The sequence below is a fragment of the Pinus tabuliformis genome, chromosome 2_1 (genome assembly GCF_031772625.1).
Source record: "Pinus tabuliformis cultivar Carrire ecotype Pingquan chromosome 2_1, CPIR1, whole genome shotgun sequence".
NCBI lineage: Eukaryota > Viridiplantae > Streptophyta > Pinopsida > Pinales > Pinaceae > Pinus > Pinus tabuliformis.
This window is the reverse complement of record NC_142299.1, coordinates 370,511,965-370,536,757: the sequence shown is the minus strand read 5'-3', so window position 1 is coordinate 370,536,757 and position 24,793 is coordinate 370,511,965. Positions and strand designations below refer to the sequence as shown.

Sequence of the window (24,793 nt, the reverse complement as noted above, 5' to 3'; positions counted from 1 at the left end):
TATACTTTTAAACTTAATATCATTGATAATCGCTCATTAATCATGAAGTATTAAGAATTATGCGCTGCTGGTTGAATGCGACTTTTCTATATGAAGGAGTGTCAGGATATTTAATATTTTAGGTAACTTAGAATATAGTTAATAGTGCAGTGCATGCGATACATGCATATGTAGCTATCATATGCATGCATCGTATGCATGCTAATATTCTCGAGCTCTCTACATTAATGATGGGTCATTACAAGCTATTCGACCCTCGTAGACATGTATATATACAAGGCAACTTGACCACTTTGGAGACATTCGTCAATCAATCAACACATCGATCTTTGTGCAAGAAGAAGAAGAAAAATCAGTAAAAGTCAAAGGAGAGAGAAGACAAAACTATTTCTGCCCTAAATGTATCCACACGTACACGTTCTTTGTGGTTTCATAGAGGCTAGCAAAGGGCCAAAATTCAGCCTCTATTGCAGGAGCGAAGTTTCTGTGGTTGACCAAAATTTTAGAGATTTGACCAGCGTTTGCTTCGTTGACATTGATTCGTTGACCTGATTGGAGGTGACTTGGAGGAGGGATGACTTGGGAACTTTGTGATAGTCTTGGTCTTGGTTTCTGGGTCTTGCATATCTCACTTTGATCTAATTCTATAAGAAGAGGATTCTTGGATTTTCCCCTTTGTCGGGTTTTGCCCTGGCTTGAAGCCAAATTTCTTGTGTTCTTAGTCTCTTTGTGATATTCATGTTTTAATAATTGTTTGATGAAGAGAATATAAATTTAATAAGAAGCCATCAAACATTCACAAGTAATTATCAAGTAAGAGAATCAATCATTATCTACTAACATCTTGGTTTCTCAACAAGGGATTGGAGCTCAAGTGAAAGGAAGGCAATTTGAAGATCACATCTTGGCGGCAGCTTGAAGGTTCTATTGTAGCAGTTATCTCTCCCTCTATTAAAAGCAAAGAAAGAAGGCTTGAAGATCACATCAGTGAAGAAGCAATCTCTCTCTTGAAGATATCCTTAAAGGGCCTTGGAAATATTGCGAAGTTCTTACTCATTCACCACCCATTATTGAATGAGTCATTATAGCAGCTTGAAGATGTTATTGTAGCAGCAATCTTGAAGATATCACTAGAGTAGCCACCACTCAAGAACATATTTGACGGCTCTTGGAAGCATCATCAACATTCTTGGAAGCACTCTTATAACAGCCTCTACCCTTTGACAAGTGTGTGCTTTATTATACTCTATGTCTCAACGTCCCAATCAAATGGCATCTATTTGTAACGAAGGAAACTGCTGAAAAGTGTAACTAGGTTTGGCCTTCATAATGACATCTAATTATGATCTTTATAAATGATGAAAAGAAGAGAAAAAAATTATTATTGTAAGACTTGCTTCATGGGTTTCATGAGCACGGGATTTTATTTTAGATGGCTCCCATTGAGAGCTTTGGGATTTGTCATTAAAGTCAAAGAGTCAATGTCATGTATGAAGAGCTCTTCTTGAGCATGTGTGTAACGACCCATTTATAAAAGTTAAGAAATAATAAAAAAAAAAATTTAATATAAAGTTATAAACTTTATATTTAAAAATAATGTTAATAAACTTCATATTTAAAATATATATGTAAATCAAACCTTATATTAAAAATGCAAATCAAACTTTATAATTTAGAATTTGAATACCCAAAATCAAATACATTAAACGTAATAGAATTAAAGGCAAAACCACGTAAATAAAGTGACTGAGTCATAAAGAACTGAGGGATTAGCTTTTGGTCTGAGAGACGTGGACAGGAGCGTGGCAACAGGGAGGGAGGCGGTGGTTGCATGCGGGAGGGCGGCCACCGCCAAGCCCGTGGTTAAAACCGGAGGTCTGAACCGAGAACGGGGGGGAAAAGAACGGAGCTAGAAACCAGAGGAGGAATTCAGCAGTGAGAGAGGTCTGCCATTGGAAGAGCTTTAATCCGTCTGAGATTCTGGGCACGGGGGACAGTGAGCTTCTGTTGGGAAGCTTACTGGATTGAGCAACCAGGCTTTGCTCAGTCTAGGCTGGGTGGAATTGGTTTCCCGGTAATTGGTATCAGAAGCAACCACAACGCCATCAACAACACCAGAGCAACACCAGAGCAGGCAGCAGTTCAGGTAGGTGTCCAAATTCTCTTACTGTATTTCAGTTCAGTTTTGGTTCTTACTGTATTTAGTTCTGGTCATTACTGAATTTCAGTTTATGGTCTTTACATATGGTATTAGAGCTAGTGTTCAAACCCTTTCGACCTTATAGGCCCCGTCTGCGAATCATCTTCAAGGCGAAATCTCGGTGCCCTGGCGTTCCGCAAGATTCCAAGTGCCAGGTTTGATGCCCGAAACCCTTATCCGCAAGATATTCCAAGTCTCCGTTAGAAGCTCTGGAAATAATGACGAAATCAGGTTCCGGTTTCTTGGTTGCGATTTTTAGAGGGAAAAGCTCGTTATATGTCTGAGAAAATTAGTTGAAGGAATATCTGAATAAGTAAATGCGTTTAGTTGCTCATAAATTTGGAACAGTTTGGAGTGCGGGCTTAAGCGGCATGTTATATTGTAGATTCTGTCAAACACCTTGCCGATTTACCAAAATTCATTAGAACCAAGACGCCTGATAGAGATTTCTGCCATAGTTCTTTAAAAATGTCTATGAAATCGATAAAAACCTCTAGAATTGGCGGGTAGTAACGGCGGTCATAGTAAATTGGGGGATATTTTGTCAGCAGGTACGTCGGATAGCCGGGAAATTTGTGGAATTATTTTTCCGTTGGTAACTTCTGTCAAATTACTCAATTTAACAGCATCATCGAGGGCATCCAAAATGCTTTTGAAAACCTAATAGTGTCCTGTTTCAACCGTGATTATCCCTGCTTGTCAAATAAGAATCGAGTCAATGCTAAGGGGGAAAGAAATCCGACATTTAGACTACGCCCCGAGACATCAGAAGGAGATTATGGCTTTGACCTCTTTTTCCAAAATGACAACACCAAGGTAAATATCATGAAATGCTAGCTGAGAATTTCGTTTCAAAAATATAGTGAGATATCATGATATTGACTATATTCTTGTGATATTGGCAACAGTGGCATTGACAATCTCAGAGCGGCTGAAAAATTCGCCCTCAATTGACGTGGATATGAATGAGGTTTTCATATGTTCTTTGATAACAGAAACATATTTTATATATGTTGTGCCTCAGCTAGCAAAGTTTTTATCATAGTCGAGCTTCTAGATGATGCCAAAGCTTCTTAGTATTTCCTAGTATTTGGACCACTATATTTCCAAGTCAATGTGCACCTTATTAATTATGTGGTACCCTTTATCTATCTACATACCTAGATTTCTTTACAACTGTAGAACCCTAACTTTCCCTCTCGTGGTCCCACACTCAACTGCTAAGGAATTGACTGGTAAGAAATTTTAGACATGTCAAAATCTTATTAACGAAACAAGCATTATCACATATATTGTTCAGTTTGTCAAGACTTACAACACGTTATAATAAGAAATTGTCACTTCCGTTTGTCAAGACCTACAGAATCTGTAGATTGGAGTGCAATATAAAAACAGTTTATCGTTTATATGAACTACTTAAAATTAAGGATGTCCACCTGCAAACTGTTGTAGAACCCATCGAGTATATTGGTTCTCATAAATTCTATCTTTTCTAGAGATACAGATTAAGTGAGATATTTCATTTTAACAGGTAGCTCTTACTATAGGTTCGACAAGTTGCAAAATGAATACCAAGCAAAAATTGTGAAGTGCTCACGTAGTGAGTCAATTACTTGATATGATTCCATATTGTTCTATCTTTCCATCTATTTATGGGTCTAGAAGTTTCAAAGTGAACTTTAATGAAAATCTTCTATTTTGTGAAGTACTTGCATATTATGTCAATTACTTGATCTCCTGTTATTATTAGAAATTATTGGTTATTGTTAGATGTCTTGGAAGTTTATGTCTTGCATCGCAACGTCTCTACAAAGAACATGGAAGCCTCTGAAAAGGTGTTTAATAGGGCTTCTAAACTGGCCAGTGTTGCTTTGACTTAAAACTGAAGATTGGTGTATAGAAGCAGTTTCTTGATCTTCTATATCATGGCATGCCTGGTGCTTCTTTTAGACTGCTGAGAGCAAAGAGATATGGTAAGGGATTGTTCAAAATATACAAAAAACTAAACTCAAGATTCTAAGCATAAATATGTACCATGAGAAGACTATAGGAAAACAAGGGAAGTTAATACATTTTAAAATAGTAACTTCCAAACTTCAAAACTACTGTTAAACAAACTCTCTCTTTGCACAACTGTAACTTTTGCTGATCCTAAAGTAAAGCTTGAATGTGCATTCGTGGCATTCGTTGCTTTCAATGTTGATTCAAAATTTCGTGGAAGTGAAGAGGGTTCCTCATATATCTTGCACTGCATGATCCAAGTTTACTGAATGCAAATGCCAATTACCCCTCTGTCATGTGCCATGGTGAACTGTTAAAATTGCATACCTTATATCGCCTTTATGCTACATTATCTGCTGAATGTCCACTTTAAATACTTAATTATTTTTATGCCAATGACATGTTGAACAGATGCACGGTGGAATAAGTATTGCATTAGCAGTCGAGTATTAAATGAGGGATGTTAAATCATGGAAGTAATGTATGCATGAGTTATTCTAAACGGGTGAGGAAGGACAGTGGGCCATTTAGTTTCACCTTGGGTATACTTGGGATTAGTTCATTCAACACAGGGATTTCGAATTAAAGTACAGAAGCACAAAACTGCATGTATGACCTTATACAGAGCTTAATTAGGAAACATTGTGTATACTTTACAGCACATAACACTAAGATTAAGGAATAGAAGTTATTTCCAAGTACATCCAGTCAGTAGATCATGAAAAAAAACTCCAATTTGGTCTAGCACACTTCTATGCCCTTTATATATGCAACATATATTCTTTTAAATTGTAAGAGTTGGGTTTTCAATTAATGGTAAGTTCATACTAAGAAATAATCATGTCTATAAATAGAAGTAAAATATAGAAGCCATCACCATAATTCTTACAATACAAAACTGAGTCTCATTTTAAGAGAGTCCGGTACAAAGAATGCGGAGTAGGTACTTATCAGTTTTAGCAAAAGCAATTCACCTCAAGCAAATGAGGATAATAAGAAAATACTAATCTAGTGTGGCTTGTTCAAAGCCTGGTTACAAAGACATGAGATCTAACTTTGAGAGAAGGGTTAGTTAGGCTTGCTCCTTGAATATCACATGCTGTGAAATTGGGCAACGCAACCGCTCAGGAAGAGAGCTTGGATTACCATGATTTCAGTAAAAGTGGATGTCGCACAGTGTTGGTGCCTTGGGTCCTCGGTCACTCAAATTTCAAAGTAGGATGCTGTGGAAACATTAAAAGAACTACTTTCTTCATTGCCTGATCAACTGCAATATGTAGGCCACTGACCTACATTTTAGGTACAATTTGACTATTGATCTGAATTTATCCTTCAGTTGACCCCAACCTACATTTATGGTATATTGCTGAACTGTATCTCTTCTAGATTGTAATCATGACATGTCTATGGTAAATTTTCCGGCTAAAGGACAAACTGATTTGGAACCAGAACAACCCTTCATTTTATTATAGGTTTAATCCATATCTAAGTAATATATTCAAAAATATAAGTATGTATGACCTTCTTTAAAGGTAGTAGCTAGATTGAGGTATGGCGGGTATGTTACCGAGGTACATTGTAACGAGACATTTTATTTTTTTTCAATCGTAGATGTCATTGGTGAATAAACTTTGGATGTCTTACCTTAGGAGCTTATAACCATACTTCTGCATTATTCATATTAGGATAGAATACCCTGCATTAGGACAAGGAGGTCGCAAGACCACCCTCCTTGACCTCGGTACCAGTAAGATCCGCCTAGCGGATAAAAATAGCAAAACTATACCCGTTTACAAATGTGAAGTTCAAAAGAAGATTATGTGTTAAATTCGGTTGTCTACCTCAAAATTTTTATAGAAATTTTATTATGTGTTCAGGGACCATTAGAATGGTAAGGACGTATCAGTGACGACGACGTGACCAGGTAGCATCACCACCATTAATGCCGCCACCGTCGCCATCATCATCCCCATCACAATCGTCACCACCTAGACCATTATCAACATCAAACGCCCCAGCGCCAGAGTTGACTGTGATAATGAACTCTTTGGAAGCCTTATTGGAGGCATTAAAGGAATCAACTAAGGCTAAAACAAAAGAGGAATTTCAACATGTAGCCACCAGTTCAGCGGAACCAAATAATTTTGAGCCCAGAAGACCAAAAGAAGACATTTCCAGGGAGCTTCAGAAAATTAGACTCCCATAATTCTCAGGAGGTCGAGCAGGTGAACGCGCTGAAGCGTGGTTAGAAGGAATGAACCGGTGCTTTAGGTTAAGAAAATATTCTTCTTCTGCAAAAACAAAAATTGTCGTGTTTCAATTAAAGGAAAGCGCCTTGATTTGGTGGGGAAAACTGGAGAAGCAGTTACACCTTACATCGGATAATGTCCCTTGGGAACTATTTGAGGAAAGGTTTCGCGCAAAGTATTTACCTCCATACTTTCAACAACAGCAAGCCAGAACCTTTCATACATTAATTTAGGGAAGTAAAATGGTGGAAGAGTACGAGATAAGGTTTATGGAGCTGGTAAAATACATTCACTACTTAGACTCTGATGAACGTCAAGCTGAACGCTTCATATTTGGGTTAAATCCTCGCATCAGAGCCTTGGTAAGCATGTGGAAACCATCAGCAGTAGCCAAGGCAGTCGAATGTGGTCGTTATGTAGAAGAACACCTTGGAATCAAAAAAGATATGGGGCCAACAGGGCCTATCCAACCAGGATTTCCAGGAAAGACCCCATGAAACTTCTTCAGAGAAGGTGGCTCGAGGCCACCTTACGGTAACAGGTTTACCCCAAGAAATGTGGGGACAAGAGCTTCCATGGCAGTAAACACTATAGCCGCGGAATCATCAAACACCAGTCCATGGACATCTCGAGGGACTGCCAGTAGAGGAAGAAATTCGAGAGGAATCAACATGAGAGGACGAAACTCGTTCTCTAGAAATTCACGTCCCGATTCAAGAGGATCAACGCAGCTTAATTGTTGGGGATGTGGAGGACCGCATTTTCAACGTGACTGCCCAGAAGCTTCGTCGAATATATTGCATAGAACTGCAAAGGGACCGATATCAAACAATCGAGGTAATCATAGAATTCACGCAATAGTCGGCAACGACCAAGCAGCACATCAATCCACTGTAGTGGAATCTTCAGGTATTATCAATGGTATAAAATTCAAAATCTTATTTGCCACTGGTGCCACAGATAGTTTCATTTCATCATATGCATTAACCAAATGTGAGTTGGCAGCTCGTAGACAAAATGATTTCCACCAAGTGGAACTGGCCTCAGGAGAACTCCAAACCGTGGGCTTGAGTGTGGATCAATGCAAAATTGACCTAGGGGTCTGTGCGACTAAACTGAAAGTTTATGTCACAGCCTTAGGAACGTATGACCTTATCATAGGTATGGACTGGCTGGAAGCTCACCAAGCTTGGGTAGACTATTATGGGAAAAGGATTCTAGGCATAAATGATGAAGGAGAAGTAATCCAAATCCAAGGAATCAGGAGGGAAGTTTCCTTACGCTACATTTCAGCAACGCAGATGAAGCGTTGTCTAAGGAAAGGTTGTCAGGCTTATGCAATTCAAGAAGTAAGCCATGAAAAGGGCCATCCTTAGAACAATATCCGGTGTTAGCCGAATTCCCGGATATATTTCCAAAAGAACTACCTGGATTACCCCCAATAAGAGAATTGGATCTCACTATTGAATTAAAACCAGGTACCCAACCAATCTCTAAAACGCCTTATAGAATAACAGCTCCAGAACTTCAGGAATTGCAAATTCAATTAAAGGAACTACTGAATATAGGGCATATTCGGCCCAGTTCATCACCTTGGGGCGCTCCTGTAATTTTTGTGAAGAAGAAAGATGGATCTTTAAGATTATGCATAGATTATCGAGACTTGAATCGAGCTACAGTAAAGAATCAATACCCTATGCCTCGAATCGATGATCTTTTCGATCAAATGAAAGGAGTTGTTGTCTTTTCAAAAATTGATCTTCGCTCAGGATATCATCAGCTAAGGATTTCTGAAAATGATATTTCTAAGTCTGCATTCCGGACACGTTTTGGACACTATGAATTTACGGTGGTACCCTTTGGATTAACAAATGCACCAGCCGTATTTATGAATCTTATGAACAGTGTTTTCCGTGAATATCTTGATCAATTTTTGCAAGTCTTTTTATATGATATTCTCATCTATTCCAAGAATGAGAAAGAGCATGAAGATCATTTGCGGATAGTATTGTCCTGCCTTAAAGAGCATCGGTTATATGGAAAACTATCCAAGTGTTCATTCTTTCAGGAAAAGATTCATTATTTGGGTCACATCATATCAGGTGAAGGGATTTCAGTAGATCCTGAGAAGGTAAAAGCGATCATGGATTGGCCAATACCGAAAAATGCACATGAGATACGAAGCTTTATGGGTTTAGCCGGTTATTACCGAAGATTTGTGGAGGGATTCTCCAAAATCGCAAAGCCAATTACCACCCTTCAGCGTAAAGGTGTTAAGTACGAATGGACCGAGGAATGTAATAAAGCATTCTCTGAACTCAAAAGACTACTCACCAGTGCACCAATCCTAAGAGTCCCAGACATGGACAAAGATTTTACTGTATGTACTGATGCATCCAAACAAGGGCTGGGTGCAGTGTTGATGCAGGATAGAGGAGTGATAGCATATGTTTCCAGAAAGTTAAAACCTCATGAAGAACTCTATGCTACTCACGATTTAGAACTAGCCGCTGTAGTGCTAGCTTTAAAGATTTGGAGGCACTATCTAGTGGGACGAAGTTTTACACTTAAAAGCGACCATCAAAGTCTACAATATTTGTTCACCCAAAGAGACTTAAATGCCAAGCAAAGGCGCTGGAGCGAATTCCTAAGTGAATATGACTTCGAAATATCATACATTAAGGGAAAGGAAAATGTGGTAGCAGATGCTTTAAGCAGAAGACCTCGGATATTTTCTCTCATACCCATTAAAGTAGACTTAAGACAACGAGTACTGGATCATCTTATAAAAGACAGCTGGTATTTAAAGGTAAGAGCAGGTCTTGAAGGTAATAGGGCAAAAGAATCTAAATTTGAGGGATATGAATTAGAAAATGATGGGATCTTACGATTCCATGGAAGGATGTATATTCCTGATGATAAAGATCTTCGAGATACCATCCTTGGGGAAGCCCACAGAGCAGTATATTGTGCTCATCCTGGAGTAGGGAAGATGTATGCGGATACCAAGAAACTCTTCTTTTGGGCAGGCATGAAGCGTGATATCACTCAATTTGTTGCAAAATGTTTGGAATGTCAGCAAGTAAAGGCAGATCATTGTCACCCAACGGGCCTCTTACAACCCCACGACATTCCTATGTCTAAATGGGAGACCATTTCGATGGATTTTATCACTGGACTACCTCTTACTTCTCAAAGACACAATGCCATTTTGGTAGTGGTGGATAAATTAACTAAAAGTGCCTATTTCATTCCCGTAAGAGATACTTACGATGTTGCTGACATAGCTCGAGTATTCATAAATGAAGTTATTAGATCTCATGGAGTACCTAAAAAGATTATATCCGATAGAGATTCGCGATTCACTTCTAGATTCTGGACTTGTATGCAAACAGCCTTAGGTACTCAGCTAAATTTAAGCACTGCTTACCATCCTGAGACTGATGGGCAAACTGAAAGGGTAAATCAAGTACTTGAAGACATGTTGCGAATGTATGTGATGGATCAGCAATCACATTGGGAAAAGTACTTACCCTTAGTCGAATTTGCATACAACAACAGTTACCACAGTTCGATTGGGATGCCTCCATTTGAAGCTTTATATGGCAGACCTTGCAGAACTCCGTTAAGTTGGGACAGGTTAGAAGATCGAGTGATAATAGGACCAGAATTAATCCATGAAATGGAAGCACAGGTAAGACAAATTAGACAACGATTAAAGGAAGCACAGGATAGACAAAAGAGTTATGCGGACGCTCACCGAATTGATAGGAGGTATGAAGTAGGGGATCAGGTCTTCATCCGCATCAAACCAACTAAAAGTACTATTCGATTCGGAAAAGAGACAAAGTTGTCACCCCAATTTATTGGACCATTTAAAATCATGGGAAGAGTTGGACCTGTTGCCTATCGTCTCGCCCTGCCACCTCACCTGCATAGAATTCATAATGTATTTCATGTTTTTGTATTAAGGCATTATATAGCTGATCTATCTCATAACCTTCAATGGAAGGAATTGCAGGTATCGGAAGAGGGAATCGTAACGGTCGAACCATTACGTATACTGGAACATAGGGTTCGACAGCTGAGGAACCGCCTGGTGGACCAAGTTAAAGTCCAATGGGACAAGTATAGTCCTGGATCAGCAACTTGGGAAGATACAGAGGACATATCCCAAAGATACCCTAATTTATGTCAATTTTGAAGAGCTTTAAACTATGTTTACTATATATTTACTTCACTACAATCAGAGACTCAAAAACATTTTGAATGATTATGGATAAACGAGAAATTTTGTGGCATAATATATGTTAATTCCTGCAGGTACATGGATACCAAAACAATATATGTGGTTCATTTTACTAAATTGTAGTTGTCGAAGTAAAGTTAAGACAGTTGAATGATTTTACTTTTGATAGAAATTAAGATATTATAGATCTGATTTATTTATACATGTCAATATGATCAATGGGATAGAAATCAGGAAGTGAATACATTCTAGATGAAAGTCAAAAGACATGCATGGAATATGGAAAAATATGTTGTACTGTAGTATCATAAATGAATTAATAAGGGAATAATATGTGAGTTATTTTGAATATGCTGATGCGCATTTTACGGATGCATGGATAAGTGTACGATTGCAGGTAATAGACAGTTACCGGGATGACCACGTGATGACAGAACCTCAGAAGAATTAAAGCTCCAAGTGATTCTATGATAGGGTGTTAGCCCTAAGTTCTATTGGGAGGGGTGGAGGTGTTGCCCACCGTTTATCCTCCAAACCCTGGAGTCATGGGAGGATTGTGCGAGTCACGCTTCCCTAGACGTGTGATGATGACTGTCGGATGCCTACTAGGGATCAGGTCGGTATAACCGACGCTGTCACCTTAGAGTTTATGAATGGTCGAGTCAGTAAAATTGACGCCATGGCATACTCCAGTAGAGGACGGATAGGACGGGAGCGGAAGAGATTAGGAAGGATAGGTTGATTTTAGAATAGCTTGGGAACCTGGATGGAGCACGATATATCCATTAAAATCATAAACCTAAAATTCTAATTTTGTTTTAGTCTCTTGATATTAAAATAAAATTTTAAACCTAAGAAGGGGGTACTAATTACTATCATAAGTAATCAGATAAGATAAAACTCTAACTTCGCGACGAAGTTTTCTGAAGGGGGAGTGTATGTAACGACCCATTTATAAAAGTTAAGAAATAATAAAAAAAAAAATTAATTAATATAAAGTTATAAACTTTATATTTAAAAATAATGTTAATAAACTTCATATTTAAAATATATATGTAAATCAAACCTTATATTAAAAATGGAAATCAAACTTTATAATTTAGAATTTGAATACCCAAAATCAAATACATTAAACGTAATAGAATTAAAGGCAAAACCACGTAAATAAAGTGACTGAGTCATAAAGAACTGAGGGATTAGCTTTTGGTCTCAGAGACGTGGACAGGAGCGTGGCAACAGGGAGGGAGGCGGTGGTTGCATGCGGGAGGGCGGCCACCGCCAAGCCCGTGGTTAAAACCGGAGGTCTGAACCGAGAACGGGGGGGAAAAGAACGGAGCTAGAAACCAGAGGAGGAATTCAATAGTGAGAAAGGTCTGTCATTGGAAGAGCTTTAATCCGTCTGAGGTTCTGGGCACGGGGGACAGTGAGCTTCTATTGGGAAGCTTACTGGATTGAGCAGCCAGGCTTTGCTCAGTCTAGGCTGGGTGGAATTGGTTTCCCGGTAATTGGTATCAGAAGCAACCACAACGCCATCAACAACACCAGAGCAACACCAGAGCAGGCAACAGTTCAGGTAGGTGTCCAAATTCTCTTACTGTATTTCAGTTCAGTTTTGGTTCTTACTGTATTTAGTTCTGGTTATTACCGAATTTCAGTTTATGGTCTTTACAATGTGTCAATGGTATATGAGTCTATGTAGCCCTCCAACGACAAGCACAAAGTCCTCTCTTCATATCGGCTTCAAGATAAGGTAACAAACTCATGTCGGCTCCCCATTATGGAGACACACCTATTCATAAGTACATGTCAGCTTAATATGATGGACAGACCACTATAAATAGCAACCTCAGTCCAGTCCACAGAGACAGAATTTCGCATATCTTTCTCTGAATTTTTCGGGTGACAGAAAGAGAATTTAGCATATATCTCTGAATTTTTCAGATAGGCAAAACAGAGATAATTTCGGATCTTTGGCACAGTGAGAAAGTTCAGACATCTCTGAGATTTTCGGAGGTCAAGCACAGAAGCAAGTTCGGATAGGAATGCAGAAAATGTCTTGGTGAAGGAGCTCAGATCAGGGTACTAAATTGCAGTAGACAAATTCGGTATTGTCTCACAGTCAAGGGTGAATCTTTGTCTCGGTACAGCAAGAGAAGTTTTGGTGATACTACAGTGATGTATCCTCAATGTCTCGGTGTTATATCACAGCAAAGACCTCAGTACTCTGTCTCACAGCAAAGGAGAGATCGGTGACACTCATGGAGAAGGTCTCGGTGTGACTATGATTCAGTGCTACTATTGAAGAAGAGGTTTGTATCTTTACAGTGATCTCAGTTCAATGTCATTTCATGACTACAGTGATCTCATATGGTGTGAAGTCTGAAGTAGAAGGAACCAAGAGAGAATAAATGAGAAGATAGAAGAGGACTTGTATCTTGATCTTGGAGAGGCTACTAGGTCAAGGGTCTTGGTCTTGGTATTCGTCAATTAGAATCTCTATAAGGAGAATTTGTGTGGGTTTTCCTCTCAAAGATTGAGAGGTTTTGGCCCTGGCTGGTAGCCTACATTCTGTGTCTCTTGTCTATTTATGTTCATGTATTGGTTACTGTTTGATGAAGAAGAACACTAATAAACTAAGAAGAAGAAGATCCTAATCTAAAGAAGTAAAAAGCATTCACAAGCAGTCACTAATGGAAGAGAAATCACCTAATGCTAATGCCCTAGATTTCTCAACATGGTATCAAAGCTAAGGTGACAGTTAAGGAAGGGCATCTAATCAAAGAGACACTCAAGGATCGAGTTTCAAGGAAGGCATCAAAGCAAAGTGAAGGATCTACATTGAAGAATCAAACCCTAGATCAAAGGAGGAAGTCTACTTCAAAAGAAGTCTTGGGATCATCAAATAATCGAGGCCAAAGCCTTATTTCTACTCAAGGCGAATAGATCTACAAATCAAGGCAACTAGAAGTCTACACTAGCAAGAGTGTTGGATCCTATAGTCTTTAGCAAAAGACCACAAAGACCCTCATCAAGATGAAGAGATCTACAAAGCAAGGAAGCCCAAAGTATAGAGAAGCATTTCTAGGACTAAGATCACATCATCTTGGAGATCCTAGAAGTATTTCTGATCTGCATTCATTCACTACCAAAGAATTCAAAGTATCTTGAAGGCGAGAAGGCATTATCATCTTCAAAAGCTATAAGGCAAGCTCCCTATCATTGCAGCAAGGATCCCCTCCTTATCCTTGAAGAAGATCATCCAAGGAAGCATCAAAACATCCTCATCAATCACCATCAACAAAGGAAGCTAGATCTAAAGGCGTTGACATCATAAAAGGAGCAATCTCCTTTATTGAAGAAGGGCTTTTCATTTGGAAGAAGATCATCCAAAAGGGACACTAATACATCTTCTTCAACCACCATCAAAGTGATCAAGATGAAGAGATCTACAAACCAAGGAAGCCCAAAGTATAGAGAAGCATTTCTAGGACTAAGATCACATCATCTTGGAGATACTAAAAGTATTTCTGATCTGCACTCATTCACTACCAAAGAAGTCAAAGTGTCTTAAAGGCGAGAAGGCATTATCATCTTCAAAAGCTATAAAGCAAGCTCCCTATCATTGCAGCAAGGATCCCCTCCTTATCCTTGAAGAAGATCATCCAAGGAAGCATCAAAACATCCTCATCAATCACCATCAACAAAGGAAGCTAGATCTAAAGGCATTGACATCATAAAAGGAGCAATCTCCTTTATTGAAGAAGGGATTTTCATTTGGAAGAAAATCATCCAAAGGGGCACTAATACATCTTCTTCAACCACCATCAAAGTGATCAAGTTGAAGATTTTATCTTCATTCGTCAAGTAAGTATCTTTCATTATATAATCAAATTTGGTAAAATGACTTCATTTTGCAAGGAGATCTATATGTTGGTTGGGTCATCGAACTTCCTTGCATGGAAAAGGAGGATAGACATATTCCTCGAAGAAAGTGAAGTCATTAAACATATCAATGGAAAGGTCTCCTCTGAATATATGGAAAGGGATCAAAGGGCTCAAGGGATTCTTATATCCCTCATTCCTATATAGCAGGATTGGAGACATCTGAGAGATATTTGATAAACTGGTAGAACTATTCTCTGAAGATGCGATAAAGAAAGGTCATATCACTTAGATCTAATCTACACAAACTTGAAGTTATCAAAGGATAAAGGGATATCTTCATAAGATCTCAACAACAAGATCTGGGAGAGATGATAAGGAGATAATCATCATTGTCCTAAATGCACTAACTGATGAACAAATGTCTATGAGGATAAGAAGGCTATCCCATTCAACAACTTGTGGGTTCTATGCAAGATAGAAGAAGACAAGTTGGGGGCAAAAAGTATTCAGACATTTGCCGAAAGGAAAGAAGAACATAGCTAAGAATCAATGTTGTACAGGAAAGATTGTCCTAAGCTTAAGAAGGACAATAGAGAAGAAGTCCATTTCACCGAAGAAGTGGAGGAAGTTGAAAGAAGGAAGTCCAAGGAAGAGGAAAAGCATTAGAAGTAAGAGCTCATGACATCACCATATGAAACATGAAAGATGTCTAATAGTCAACTATGAAGGATATAGCTCTTGAGAACCTCATTGGAAACTTAAGAAAGGGGAAGAAGTCATCCAGGACAAGTCTCATCATACATCAAGTCAAAAGGAAACATCTGTTGGATAGGGATATGCAAGATCCTCAAGATTCTCTGATGGAATCCTCATCGAAGGATTCACCAATCTAGAGTGGAAGCAAGTGTTTCATCAGGAACTCCAACTTGTGGAATTCATGGGATGATGGTATGATGACATAAGAGATGAAGCAAATCAAGGGGTTGAAGATCTTTTCAATCAAGGAAGCTGTTGAAAGAAGCCTAGATGACCTAGAGGTAAATGAGGTACATATGGTTGTATTAATTATTATAAATTCATGTTGTATGGTTGCAGGTAACATGGATCACGGCTCTATCTTGAGAAGCATGATCAAAGGTTAGGAATCTCCTCCTATGAAAGGTCGCTGAAAGACATGGGTCACACAAGGTGAAATCAACATAATATGTCCTCATATGAAGTAGGAGGTGGTTGACTACAATTGAGGAACTCTAATTGGAAGCTCCTAGGAATAAAATGAAATGTGCGAAGAAAGGAAGGAAGAGATCGTGAGATAATACAACCATGGTAAAAGCAATCAACATCTAGAAGACCAAGAAGATTTGACTAAGAAATCTCCTGGAAAGATATGAAGACTCTGATGGAAGTCTGAAAAAACATGGATACCCTGGACAGTGGATATCTTTGGGAGATATGTCAACATGTATGCAAGATGTTGATGCAAATTGGAAGATGTCATGATGAAAGACCATCACAAAGGTAATTTTGATTTAAGTGTTCATTTCTTATTTTTGAACAAATATCTAGATGGGCTTATGCAGGACTGCCAAAGGGAAGAACTGTGGATAACTTCCAAGAGGACCATATAGAAGGATGTAAGATCCTTCCGGAAAATATGGCATGAAGAAGGCAGCATGACATGAAGCAAGGCCAAATGAAGACTAATGGATCACTTTCTGATGAAAGGAATAATGACATGACTGACTCATGGATGAAAGTGATGGATGGTCTGTGCCCTATGAAGAAGCCACAAAAGATGAAGACTCCTTGACAAAGAAATTCATGACATCGAAGGAAGGTGCTCTTCGAGCAGCTGGTTGTGGAGCTGTTGTAGGTCCCTAATTAAGAGGGAGCCTAGAAACAAGTTTCTTACTTGGAAGAAACTTGGAAATTCCTAAGCCAAGAGGGAGCTTAGGTACATTCCTTTTGTAGGAATGAGTACATTCCTTTATTGGAATTGATATGTCCTCCCTAATTGAGAGGGAGAGATAGACACATCATTATGGTCTTCACTTGGGAAGACAGAATGGAGGATTGGGTAATCATCTGGCATCCGATACTCTTTGAGGATGAGATAGGGCATCCAAGATAAGAGTAGTTGTGGACCGATATTCTTTGAGGACTGGCTATCCAAGATAAGAATAGTCCAAAGAAGGTCATACTCTGTGAACACCCGGGTGGAGTATGTACCTTGAGAGACAATGATTATGGTGTCTATGAATCATTGGTCTCGCCAACATTGTGCTCTAATCATGTGGATAGAGTTGTTAGTCAAGGCCTTGCTATGTGAAAATGTTGGTTGATATGATGCTAGATAGATGGGTTACCAATCTAATTCTTCTTATGAGAAATTCTTCAGATTGAGAATGACCAAGTACCATTATAAATATCTCCCTAATTAAGAGGGATTGTTGAAAACTGTAACTAGGTTCGGTCTTCATAATGACATGTAATTATGATCTTTGTAAATGATGAAAAGAAGAGAATAAAATTATTATTGTAAGACTTGCTTCATGGGTTTCATGAGCAAGGGATTTTATTTTAGATGGCTCCCATTGAGAGCTTTAGGATTTGTCATTAAAGTCAAAGAGTCAATGTCATGTATGAAGAGCTCTTCTTGAGCATGTGTCAATTATATATGAGTCTATATAGCCCTCCAACGACAAGCACAAAGTCCTCTCTTCATGTCGGCTTCAAGATAAGGTGACAAACTCATGTCGGCTTCCCATTATGGAGACACACCTATTCATAAGTACATGTTGGCTTAATATGACGGACAGACCACTATAAATGGCAACCTCGGCCCAATCCACAGAGACATAATTTCGCATATCTTTCTCTGAATTTTTCAGGTGACAGAAAGAGAATTTCGCACATATCTCTGAATTTTTCCGATAGGCAAAACAAAGATAATTTTGAATCTTTGGCATAGTAAGAAAGTTCAGACGTCTCTGAGATTTTCGAAGGTCAAGCACAGAAGCAAGTTCAGATAGGAATGCAAAAAATGTCTCGGTAAAGGAGCTCATATCAAGGTACTAAATAGCAGTAGACAAATTCGGCATTGTCTCACAGTCAAGGGTGAACCTCTGTCTCGATACAGCAAGAGAAGTTTCGGTGATACTACAGTGATCTATCCTTAATGTCTCGGTGTTATATCACAGCAAAGACCTCAGTACTCTGTCTCACAGCAAAGGAGAGATCAGTGCCACTCATGAAGAAGGTCTTAGTGTGACTATGATTCGATGCTACTATTGAAGAAGAGGTTTGTATCTTTACAGTGATCTTGTGATATTCCTAATTAGCTATGGCTAATTGGAATATTCGATTTTGTTCAATTTTTGCCTTCTATCGTTATTTGTAAATAAAAAGTGAGGAAGGGGGGCATAAGTCACTTTAGAATAGAAAGTCACTTCCTAGGTAGCACAACATTGTGACTTAAAGGGGAGCCAAGGGGGCCAAAGGGGGACGCAGAAGTGGAGCCCACGCAGACACATGGAGAGACTGCGCAGGAGGGAAGAACACATGGCAAGAGGAGAAGCACGCAGGAGGAGGTGAGCCTAGGGATTGTGAGAGGCAGAGGCTATAAAATAGAGAGGAGCCCCCTCATTTTGGATCATTCAGTTATGTGCATTTTGAGCTAGTCGTTTCGACTTCTGAGCACGCTGGCTGTTTAGCTAGTCTGCAGCACTGTTTAGTGCATTGAGTGTCTCCGTTCGGAGATCTCACCCTTAGCCCCGGGGGACTTCGAGTGCCTGCTCAGGCAAGGTATTTCCATTGGCATTTCAGCAGTAGTTTATCAGCATTTTCAGCAGCAGTTTCATCAGCTTTCTGGAGGACTGCGCAGCACTGAGAGAGGGACGCAGTTCTTTCTGGCAGTAGTGTTGGATTGGGGTTTTGCAGGAGGATTTATGCTGGGTGATTGAGCAGGGGACCAGCCCTTGCCTATTGGAGGATTTTTGGCAGAGTTTCAGGCAGAGTTTAGAGGGGTTTCCTTCAGTGGCAGTGCAGAGCAGTGAGGAACTGCGCAGAACCCCAAGGGGGTGATTTTCGGGGGTCGGCTATTTCAGGAGAGCTTTCTGGGTTTTTCTGGGTTTCTTGAGTAGAGCCCGAATCCAGAGTTTCAACTTTTTCCGAGGAGGGGAGCAGCCCCAAATCATCATTTGTTTTCTAGCAGCAGCAGCAGCACAGCAACAACATCCACGCAGAGAGGCCATTCTTGTCATTCTGAGAGTATTTCTTCACTTGCCTTGTGCAAGTCGAGGTGCCATCTGTCTAATCACCTCTTGTACTCATTTTATTGCTCAGTATAATAAAATGGCTTAGCATTTCTCGCTGCATTTCTTGTGTATCTGCTTATATTTCCGATTTACATTATTATATGCTTTTCCACTGTTATTTTATCACTTCTGGGTTATTATATCATTTGCACATATTTGGTTGAAGTTTTTTCTGGGGTTTGAGGAATATTCTGGGTTAGGAATATTACAGATCTCAGTTCAATGTCATTTCATGACTATAGTGATCTCATATGGTGCGAAGTCTGAAGTAGAAGGAACCGAGAGAGAATAAACGAGAAGATATAAGGGGACTTGTGTCTTGATCTTGGACAGGCTACTAGGTCAAGGGTCTTGGTCTTGGTATTCGTCAATTAGAATCTCTATAAGAAGAATTTGTGCAGGTTTTCCTATGAAAGAGTGAGAGGTTTTGGCCTTGTCTGATAGCCTACATTCTATGTCTCTTGTCTATTTATGTTCATGCATTGGTCACTATTTGATGAAGAAGAACACTAATAAACTAAGAAGAAGAAGATCCTAATCTAAAGAAGTAAAAAGCATTCACAAGCAGTCACTAATGGAAGAGAAATCACCTAATGCTAATGCCCTAGATTTCTCAACAGAAACAAACTTGATGGAGCCTCTAATCTCAAGGCTTGGAAAAAGAGAATTGATTTGGTTCTCATAGAAAATGAAGTCATGGAATTCGTTCTAGTCAAAGTTCCACTACAAGACACGAACAATGCTCAAGAAGTGGCCAAATACAACATGGGAGAAAATAGGGCTCGAAGAATCCTCTTTGAGTCTATCAAAGATCACCTCATCTCTTTTGTTCCATATCAATCCACATCTAAAGAAGACTATGACAAATTAGTCAAACAATATTCTATCGATATTAGCAGTCAGAAGATCTCACTAAGGAATCAAATTTATGGAACAAGTATATCAAAAGATGAAGATGTGGCCTCATACCTTATCAAGGTCTCAAAAAATAAAGGATCAACTTCAAGGACTTGGAGAAATCATATTTGATTCTGAATTAATCCCTTTTGTACTCAATGCTCTACCTCCAAGCTAAGTTACCAGAAACACGAAGCTAATCTCCCAGAAGTGTCGTTCGGCGTTTCAGATCCTAAAATGGGTATGAAATGGAGGGAAAAGGGCTTTGATACGTATCCTTCATATTCAAATTTTCGGAAACAATCAGTCAAAGTTCCGAAATGTTTTTATGGACTTTTAGGTAAAAATGTTCAGTTTCTTGGAAATTTGAATATGTACCACTATTTTGGGAAACAGATCCAGTGAAAAAATAAAAGAAAACATTCCACAATTTCATGATACAGATCCACCAAAGTAAAATACATTTCACTATTTCATGAAACAGGTTCCTTGGAAATGGCTGCCAGGAATGGGTTTTTATTTTGGTTTCACTTAGTTTTTTTATGGGAAGTCATAGCCCGTCAGTCGTTCTTAACCTATTAAGTTATTAACCTTACCTTTTTTTCCTTTTACGTTTTATCATTTTTGCTGGCAGAAGTTGCTGACTGTGGAGTGAGCCATTGGAGGAGCTGTCAATTGTGGAATTAGCCATTTGAGGAGTCGCCGACTGTCTAGCCCGAGCGACTGTCCATCAGACCTATCACCACCGCATGAGCTCTGTTGTTCAGTGTTTGTGTCAATCGTTCGACGTTTAGAGCCAAAGATTGGACTTGTAGTTGGACTTTTGGCCATTGGGGCATCGATAGGAGACCGATTGGTGACTCTAGCAGCTAGAGGTATTAAGTGTAAACCCTAAACTGGATAGAAGCATCATTGAGAACCACCATCTCAATTTACTACTTCCTTGCATCCATGTGATCAGAAAGTCAATGGCGTTATGTCCAACATGGAAACCCTATGAACAAACACATTTTCTTGACATATTTTGTTATGTCAAGTGTGAACCAATGATACATTCTTGGAACATAGATGCATTGTATTTTTCCTATTGCATTAATTATGCCATATATGAGCTCTAAAAATCAATAGTTGTATCCAACAACTCTTCGCATTATCAATGTGTCTTCAACTATTAAAACCATCATGTCACTCATTGATCATTCATGAATTTTGGAGGTGAGCCAAAATGGTTTTGAAAATATGCCTTGGGGAATTATGTCACTTGTGCTTAACTCATTCAAGATGATAAACCTCAATTTTTTTTTGAAGCTTTAAAAACTGCCAAATAAAACAATTTCCCAATTCTAAAAATCACCACATACCGTTGTGTAGTGCCTTAGGGAAAGAAATATTTTTAAAGATTGTAAAGTTAAATTTTCCTGCCTTGTAGGACCTTCAAAATGTACAACTTTGTTTTTTTTAACATCTCCTTAGGGAAAGTACTTTTTCAAAACCTCCATAAAAGTAGATCGAACCATCCTTGTAGGCTTTGCTACTATTAACTTGACTCTTTTGCCATATAGATTCAGCATTTAATTTGAGGGAGATTCAGCACTTTTGTATTGCATTGTATTGTATTTGAGGGAGATTCAGCATTTGTATTGTATTTTTGTATTAATTTGCCATATAGATTCAGTATTTTCGTATTGTAAAAGTTGACTCTTTTGCACATAGATTTAGCCTTTAGTTTGTGGGAGATCCTTATATTTCTGTAATCAAAGTCTGGAAGTGTATGCCATACAATCTTCAATTTCTTTAGTCTGGGATCACATTACGCTGCTTGAAGGCAGTCTAAGATTCTAGAATGTTGTGGCAGAAAGTCACATGCATAAATCGAATCAGAAAACTGTTGAAGAATGTAACTAGTTTCGGTCTTCATAAATGTATTTGAGTCATTATGTAATGTACTTGTCAGAAGAATGAAAAAGAACATTTTATTATTATTACAATGACTTATTAAAACATGGGTTTCATGCTTGAGTCATCTTTTATTAGTGAAGGTCCCCATTGTGGACTCCTAGGATTTATATCGAGTCATTAGAGTCATTGTACATTTTATGAGACCCTTCTTGGGCTTTTGAATCATGTAAAAAGATTTATTATTGAGTCAAATTAAGTATTTGACACCTCCACACCAAGTCGGCCTCAAGGAAATCACGTCGGCCTCAAACAGGGCAATTCAACCTCACCTAAAGCCTATATATACAAGCAGTTTGAATTCATTTGGAAAAATCTCTCTCACAAGTTCGACATCCAAGAAAAAGGGGCAGAAAAGTGCGAAATTCCAAGAAGAGAAGAAGTTTTGGAAGGATCAAAGTAGAAGTTTTTGAGTATCTCTTTCTCTCTCTTATGCGAAGTTGCTGGGCAAATTGTTGGATCGAAGTTTTTTTTTACCACATGGTGAATCGATAATTGCTTGGACTAATCTAACGAAGGCCCAGGATCAACCATCGTCGCTACCACTATAACACCAAGAGTATATCCAGCAACCTGGAAGCCAGATATACCAAATCTTATGATTTAGCAAGAGATGAGACTCACAGATAAGAGGAGTCTACTCCTTGAGCCGAGATCATAGCAGGACACTATACTCAATGAGATTTGAACCGCGGTCTCGTGGGCTTCACCCAGTGAGACTTACCATTAAACCACACATCACTGTATTTTTGGATCGAATTTTTACTACTGGAAGGGTCGAAATTCTGAAAGTGCTAGGTCGAAGATTCTACTACTGGAACGCCGAAATTTTGGATTTGCTAGGTCGAAGTGTTGTTGCTTCAAGGTTAAAGTTCTAGGTCAAAGTTGCTGGACGAAGAGTCTGACTTGGTGGTTGGAGGAGGTCTATGTCTAGGTTGAAGAGTTTCAAGAAAACTATTGAAGGAAGATATTTTCACTGGGTTTTCCCCTAGATAGGGGTTTTTCCCTAGCAAAGTGCCTACATCTTGTGTCTTGTGTTTTTGTGATCTTCATACGCACATAATTTGGTAATTGCTTGATGAAAAACAATATAACAAAGAAGTAAAAGAAGCCAACATAATTCACAAGTAATTATCAAGAAAGAGAAATCTAACCCTAACTCTACTAGCATTGATTTCTCAACATGGTATCAGAGCTAAGGTCAAGGAAGATTGAAGATCACTATGTTGGCTTGAAGGAAATGATTACTCCCTCTATGATAAGAATGGGATTCAATATTGCAGGAAGCTCGATCAAGAAGATCTTCTACTACTTATTCAACAAGGTCAAAAGTCAAGGGTTCTTAGTTGCACTGCAATAAAATGAGGGAGGAGTGGGAAAGAGTAGGAAAAAAGAAGAAAAACATCTAAATTCTAAATTCATTCAACATCCAACATATTTTTACACAAATGTTACATAGAAAAAAAAATGGGATTAGACCCTACCTCTTTGGCTCTCCAAAAATCTCCCTTCTATCTCCCAAGCTTGCAAGCTTCAACAATCTCCCACAACCTCCTCAAGCTCAAACCCTCACAATCTCTCTCACACATATGCGCTCAATCTCTCTTTTTCACAAATGAAATGGTGATAATGAGGGTGCGGAGGAGGCCTTTTATTGTTTTGCCCCTCCCATTTCCCTCCAAAAAGTCACCCCTCTCTCCCTTGGTCATGCCCACACGTTTCAAGAGGTGGGAGCAATTTTTTCGAACGGAGCGATCGCACCCGTATCACTCCCTATGTTTAAAATTTGCTCCCGAAGTAATGGGAAGCAATATGGGAGCAATTGCTCCATATATGACTCACTGGAAACTAGGGAGTGAAAATTTTTTTACAGCTGAAATTTGCTCCCAAACGGGAGCGAATAAGGAGTGCGCTCCCGAGGTCGTTCCCTTAGCACTTCCAAGCGAGCACACTTCAAGAGCGGATTCAAGGGAGGGGAGCCGCTCCTCCACTGTTGAAATTTCTAAGTCTATCCATTAGAGATTTAATTTGTATTCTTCTGGTTTATTTCTTCTACTTGTTAATTATGAACAAGTTATTTAAAACCTATAAATAACGAAATAAACACAATACAGTCTCAACATCTACAGATCAACAGCTGAAAGAAAAAACAAACACACAAGTGACACCGTTATTTTTGGACAAATGTCCCCGGAAAAACCCAATGCGAGAAAATCGGTGCAGCTATTCTGATGGTTTATTATTATGCAGTGTTTCCTTGAGGACAACTAGGTGCCAAACCGGCTCACCCGACAAATAAAAACAACTGGCAGTAATACCTCTCTATTCGAAAACAGGGATTCAAAAAACCTGTCCCACGAACCCTCTCCAGCGACTCTGAAGCACTGCGTCAGCCTCAGAACCCTCTGCGTCAGCCCTCTGAGGCACTGCGCAACCTCTGGGACCCTCTACGTCACTCCTGCTACCCTCTGCGTGGATGACACAGGCCCTCTGGCCTCTATGTTGTCTCTACTGGGATCTGCGTGGCCTGCTCTTGCTATTGCTTCTCGTTCTCTGCCTCTGTGCTGGTCTCTCGGCACTATCTCTGCCTCTCTGTCCAGTACTCACTGCCCCTCACTGCTGATCACTTATTCGACTTTGCTTAGCAACCCCGCTCTAGCAAATCGAATGACTAATCACTCTGGTGTATTCTCCAACTAACCCTCAAGCCTCCTCTTATACATTTCCTGTTCGTCCTTCAACGACCGAGATTAAATCTCTAATCAATGGCTGAGATTAGATCTGACTTGATCCATGACTTTTGGAACCTTCTAACCCAGCGTTATATTAATAGTAAATACCCATTAATATTTTATTTTTCCTAAGTTTAGACTTCAGAACTCCATTAAAAACATTAATTATTTTAATATCTCCCAAACTGGGTACAATCTGTCCAAACTATTTCTGGGTCTTGGAGATCTCATGTGCTTTAGCCTTTCCACCAACTTTCATCGCTAGAGCACATCCGATGCTACCCCAAATCAACATCCACAACCCTAGA

At 39.1% G+C, this 24,793-nt stretch overlaps 1 pseudogene across 1 annotated transcript in view; it reads right to left on the bottom strand.

Annotated features, from left to right (window-relative positions):
• LOC149200411 (L-arabinokinase-like) overlaps positions 1–24,793 on the bottom strand; it is a 448,322-nt pseudogene that overhangs the window by 284,345 nt on the left and 139,184 nt on the right. The window lies entirely within an intron of this gene.